At 45.2% G+C, this 5,832-nt stretch overlaps 1 long non-coding RNA gene across 1 annotated transcript; it reads left to right on the top strand.

The window, feature by feature from the left end:
- The first annotated feature begins 753 nt into the window (after positions 1 to 753).
- LOC143488602 (uncharacterized) lies at positions 754 to 1,946 on the top strand. Its single transcript, XR_013124472.1, has 2 exons — positions 754 to 879; positions 1,007 to 1,946. It is a non-coding gene; the product is annotated as an uncharacterized LOC143488602 (long non-coding RNA).
- The last annotated feature ends 3,886 nt before the right edge of the window (positions 1,947 to 5,832 follow it).

The raw sequence follows: 5,832 nt of genomic DNA, 5'->3' as shown, positions 1-5,832 counted from the left end.
ATGTTTGCCATCTTAAATCATCTATGTCTAATGTCTAGCTCCAATTTTCTGCCAAATCCGTTCCTGGTTTTCTGTAGTTTTCCACTGCATGCAGTTATGGTGTTGAACTAGTCACACCCCATGGTTACCGCTCCTTCTCTTCTAGCTTTTCAGCTGTTGCCCTAATGGTAGTAATAAATTTGGTATATATTCTTTGACTATCATCATTCTGGTCAGCGGGGGTCATTGTTGGATTCAGTGTTGTGAACTATGTCCTTGTGCAGCTTTGATTATTTGAAGTTCTTATGTACATAGTCATGTGTCCCTTTTTGTAAGTGTCTGATGTATGTTGTATTTGAGGTGTATGTTCTATTTGAATTCATAGAGATTGAACATGGGTAGAAGTTACTTACTGTCAAGTTGTCACTTATTCTTTTATGTGTTTCCTTACTCAACTCCTCTAGCAAGCGTTCATGGCTAATCTATCTGTTCCTGAGTCAGAGAGCCTCTCCCTATTGAGTACTGGGTCAATCTTAGTGAGGATAAATGTTTAGCCTGTTGGACAAAGTTATTTAATAAGGTGATGTTGTGTGTTTTGTTGTGGTTCTCCATACCTAATTACCTGTCTGTTAACAGGAAGGGGGATATTACACTGAGTCCTCAGGATGGATTTCTGGTCTGTGATTCTGAGGAATGAGAATCAGTATACAGCTTGTGATTGTCCCCATATCCCCCTCACTCTGAGAGAGAAGCCCCAGACAGTGGGGGTGTTTGTGGATTATGAGGAGGGTCTGGTCTCCTTTTATGATGTGGAGGCCAGGTCTCATATCTATTCTTACACTGGTCTGTTCTTCACTGAGAAACTCTACCCATTATTCTGTCCTTGTGACAATTATGGAGGTAAAAACTCGACTCCACTGATTATCTCCTATATAAGTTTGAATGACATCTTAAATCTATGAAATTGCAATATAAAAAAAAGCAAAATTATTCCAATCATAAAATATTTTTTTCCTACTGTTTCCAGTGGCAAAAGCATGACAACAGAGTGCTAAAATCTGAGATTGTATTTCGTTTTAAAACAAACCAGCACAAAATAAACATATAACCAGCAACGAGGAAAAGAGGAAGTGAGACACAAATACATGAATGGAGAGTCTTTAGTGTACATGGCAACACAAAACAAAGCACTGTGGTGAGCAGAATAAACAAGGAAGAAAGACTCAGTAGTACAGTAGTTTATATTTAATTTAACATTAAATATTACTTCAGCCAGCACCATTTCCATTGCACTTGATATTCTGATCATGACAATTTACCTCTGACAGGTTTACTGTTTAATCAGTGCAAATTTGCATTACTATGACATCATTTAGGACTCAGAACCTTTGTGTCTTACAAGTTTAGGTTTAAAAGCTATTTATCTTATAAATATATTTTGGGACATACTGTGTGTTCTCTACTCCATCATATCAAACACCGCAGCATTCTTCTCTGTACAGACAGCTGAGCTGTTAATTTCAGAGTTTAAGCTTCACCAAAGGCCATGAAGTGTAAACCTTCTTGAATAAACTTGAATCTTTTTGTTTGTGGCCACAACCGTAACAATGAGACAACATACAGTGTTATTGTTATGATATGGGAATTGCTCTTGAATTAATATTAATGTATTAATATGACTTAATACTCAGAAATCAGTCATCATTTTTTTGCACTCTGTCTTAACATAATAAAAAACAAGATTGGAAAGATGAAATCTGAAATTCAGTCTCTCTGTATGTATCTTTCCATCCATCCATCAACAGATCAATTAACACTTTGTCCGATTTTTCCATCAGAATATTGTTATACTCCTTTGTGCTCTGCTACAGTATATCTGGTTCTTCACTAATGTACCTGGAGGGTGTTTATCATGGGTGATGGTCATACAATCAAAATAAAAATAAAAATCCATTATCTGATTCTGACATTTTGCACACCAGTGTTCAATAAAGATGTTTTTTGCCTGGTTATGACCTGCCTGTTTGGCTGCGTGAGTCTTAGCATTGACCTTTGATATGTCATCAGGTTTACTGGTGATGTTTTCCAGAGGTGGGGACTCGAGTCACATGACTTGGACTCGAGTCAGACTCGAGTCATTAATATTAAGACTTTTGACTTGACTTGAAAAAATATTCAGAGACTTAGACTTGACTTGGACTTTTACACCAATAACTTGGGACTTGAATTGGACTTGAACCTGTTTACTTGCAAAGACTTGATTTTTTTTTTACCCCAAATCTAAATTTTAAAACGCATATTAATATTTATAAAGTGCGCCCCATTAATTTCATTTCCGTCCTTCTGACGTAGACCAGTCCTCTGCTTTTCCACACTCTGTACGTGTGTGTGCATGAGCTGCAGCACAACCAATCAAATGGGGGGTTGGCGAACGTAAGTTTTTACTGGGCGGGGTGTAAAATGGACACAAATTAAGTATTATATCGCGATCGATCGATCGCCAGGGGTTGGTGCCAGAGCGAACTAGTAACTCATTGAATCATAGATGTGGATCAGAGGTAAATAAACTAGATTTTTTTCCGGCGTGAGAAATCGGACGTGTGGCGTGAGAGCGTGTGAAGACGGTCAAATGCGTGTGTCTCACGCTCAATGTGTGTGTCTCACGCTCAATGCGTGAGAGTTGGCAACCCTGGGTTCTGTATCTGATCTCGGGGAAGAGAGTCTCTCTCTGTCACCATCATAATATCCAGTTCTATCTCAGCATGGATTGTGTATTTGAAGACATCTACGTCGAGAAAAAAATATATTGACAAAAGTGGAGCGAGTTTTCAGCTATGGGGACATCATTCATCGTGCACAAATGACATACAGACTTTTGGCCAGCAAATGCAATGCAGAATAGTTTACTGAAATGTCTAAAGTTGCAGGTTCCTGTTAATTGTTCAGTTCTTATATTTGTTTGTCTTGTGTCACTCACACATGTTCTCCAAGAAACCAGATAAGAGAAGAGAGGGAAAATGCTGTTATGGTTCTTTGTATTGTACTGTGAAAATATCAGCACTTTTTATTTGAACATGGAGTTCTACTTATGACTTTTTCACAGAATATTTATTTCTGGAAAATTGTAGTTTAAAGTATGAATATTTTTGCAACTAAGTTTAACAAATTGAACTGTGCAATAAAGAGGTGTAATTTTAATTTTTTTAAATACTTTGTGTTTTCAGTTGCACATGTTTTATCAAGATTTGAGGAGAATACAGATTTTAAAAAGAACGCATGTCTATTATTTACATTTAAAATATACCTGCAACATTGGTAAAAAAAAAAAAAAAGACTCGAAAGGACTTGAAATTCCAAGTTTCAGACTTGGGACTTGACTTGACTGATGCCTGTCTTGACTCGAGACTTGACTTGACTTGAGTGTCTTTGCTTGAGACTTGACTCGGGACTTGAGGTATAAAGACTTGGACTTACTTGAGACTTGCAAAACACTGACTTGGTCCCACCTCTGATGTTTTCTTGCACATTCTTCTTGGTGAACATTTCTGTGGCAGCCAGGGAGTTGTGAAGTGTCACCTCCAAACTGGAGGGTGAGTAATGGCAAAGGACTGGGTGGATTGGCATATAGGATTCACCTGTGTCTGAGACTGCTGGATGTATATGTGTCAGAGCTTTTTCTTGTCCTGTTTTTAAACCGAAGCTAATGATGATGCGACATTGTGTCACGTAGGGCAACGCCCCCTCTCGTAGCTGTCACTCTGGGTTCCCTCATGTCAGTGTTCCCTGCCTGTTTGTCCCGCCCTGCTCATTTGTTGCGTTTATTCCTTGTTTGTTGCCACGCCCCAGTGTCATTGCCATCACCTGTCCCTAGTTAGTCTCTATGTATAAAGTCCTAGTATTTCCCCAGTCCAGTATCCGTGATTTTGTCTACTTTGTGCCTTGTGCTTTGTTCCAACCTGTTCGTTGTGAGTATTGTTTCCGCTGCCAGTATTCCTGCCTGTTCCCTGTTTCCCCGTCGTGTTTAGTACTCTGTCCGATTATGTCTGTTCGTATTTCATGTCTGGACTGCCTGCCCGTTGTGACCCATGTCTGCTATTTCGACTCTGCCTCTGGAATTTCCTTTAATAAATTTCGCTCTCCTCAACGTTTGTGTCCGCCTCCCTGTTCTGCGCTACACAGAACGTTACATAATCACGGATCTTACAAGGACACAGCGAGGGAGCGAGACTCTGGTGAGTTTAATCGCTGCGATGAGATGTTGGCTGGTTCGGCTCTCCGATATCGCAGCGTGAACGAACCAGAGACAGAAATTCCCCAGGCGCTGTGGGAACACGGAAGTCTCGACACGCACCAACGAAAGCTCAGTCAGTTTCGGTTTCGACTGGCTTTCGCGTCGAGTCTCCTGTTGAGCGCTACGTGTCTGCCCGGCTTGATCACTATAGGGAGGAGAAACCTGTAGTACATGTCGCGAGCAGACGAATTGAGTGCACAGACTGGCGTTTGCTTAACCCTCGGTTGGCTCTCGATGGCTTCCGCGAGCTCCCGACGCCTCAGAGGAGGCGGAGCCGTCGCAGAGAGAGCCACAGAGGGGCTTCTGTGTCTGTGTATTCTTCCAGGCTCTCCCAGGACCCTGAGGAAGAGGACCCACCGCCTCTGATCCCGCCGGCTACTCCACACGACACCCCCAAGTATTTTTTGGGGGGGAGTACTGGCCACGTCGGCTTGGCGGTCCCGCCCCCCGATGACGTCAGTATGGCGGTCCCGCCCCCCGATGACGTCAGTATGGCGGTCCCGCCCCCCCCTGATGACGTCGGCTTGGCGGTCCCGCCCCCCCCCCCCCCCCCCCGAGGACGTCGGCTTGGCGGTCACGCCCCCCGAGGACGTCGGCTTGGCGGTCACGCCCCCCGAGGACGTCGGCTTGGCGGCTCCGCTCCCCGAGGACGTCGGCTTGGCGGCTCCGCTCCCCGAGGACGTCGGCTTGGCGGCTCCGCTCCCCGAGGACGTCGGCTTGGCGGCTCCGCCCCCCGAGCGCTTCTCCTCACCTCAGGTTCCAGTTCCCGCTGCCCGTCGGCAGTCCACGCCTCAGGTTCCTGTCCCCGCTGACCGTCGGCAGTCCACGCCTCAGGTTCCTGTCCCCGCTGCCCGTCGGCAGTCCACGCCTCAGGTTCCTGTCCCCGCTGCCCGCCAGCGGACCCTGCCTGTTCCCGCTGCCCGCCAGCGGACGCTGCCTGTTCCCGCTGCCCGCCAGCGGACGCTGCCTGTTCCCGCTACCCGTCTGCCGGCTCCTGTTCCCGCTGCCCGTCTGTTGAGATGTTGGCTGGTTCGGCTCTCCGATATCGCAGTGTGAACGAACCAGAGACAGAAATTCCCCTGGCGCTGTGGCGCTGTGTTCCCCTGGCTTCCTTTCCGTCTTCCTCCGTTGTCACGGTAAGCCGCATCAGGTGTGGAAGGTGAAGAACGGACGGCCCCTGCAAACAGTCTTAAAGGGGCAGACTCACAATAGATACAGGCATAGCAGATAATGACGCAATACACAATGACGTAGGTCAGAACACCCCCACCCACAAAAATAAACTTCCCACGGGACAGCTACCTAGCAACGAGAAAGAGCATCCGCCACTATGTTGTGTTCCCCTTTCTTGTGTCGTATGGAGATGTTAAAACTCTGAACAATAATGCACCAACGCATCAGTCTCTGGTTTGTATTCCGCATCCGATCCAAAAAAACCAAAGGGTTGTGATCGGTGTATACCACAATAGGTAGAGAGCTACCTCCCAAGTAAACCTCAAAATGTTGCAAGGCCAACAACAGTGCTAGGGCCTCCTTTTCAATTGTGCTGTATGCCATTTGGT

Source organism: Brachyhypopomus gauderio, unplaced genomic scaffold (assembly GCF_052324685.1).
Source record: "Brachyhypopomus gauderio isolate BG-103 unplaced genomic scaffold, BGAUD_0.2 sc52, whole genome shotgun sequence".
Classification (NCBI taxonomy): Eukaryota; Metazoa; Chordata; class Actinopteri; order Gymnotiformes; family Hypopomidae; genus Brachyhypopomus; species Brachyhypopomus gauderio.
The sequence above is the reverse complement of the archived record's forward strand: the minus strand, read 5'-3'. Positions and strand labels throughout refer to the sequence as shown.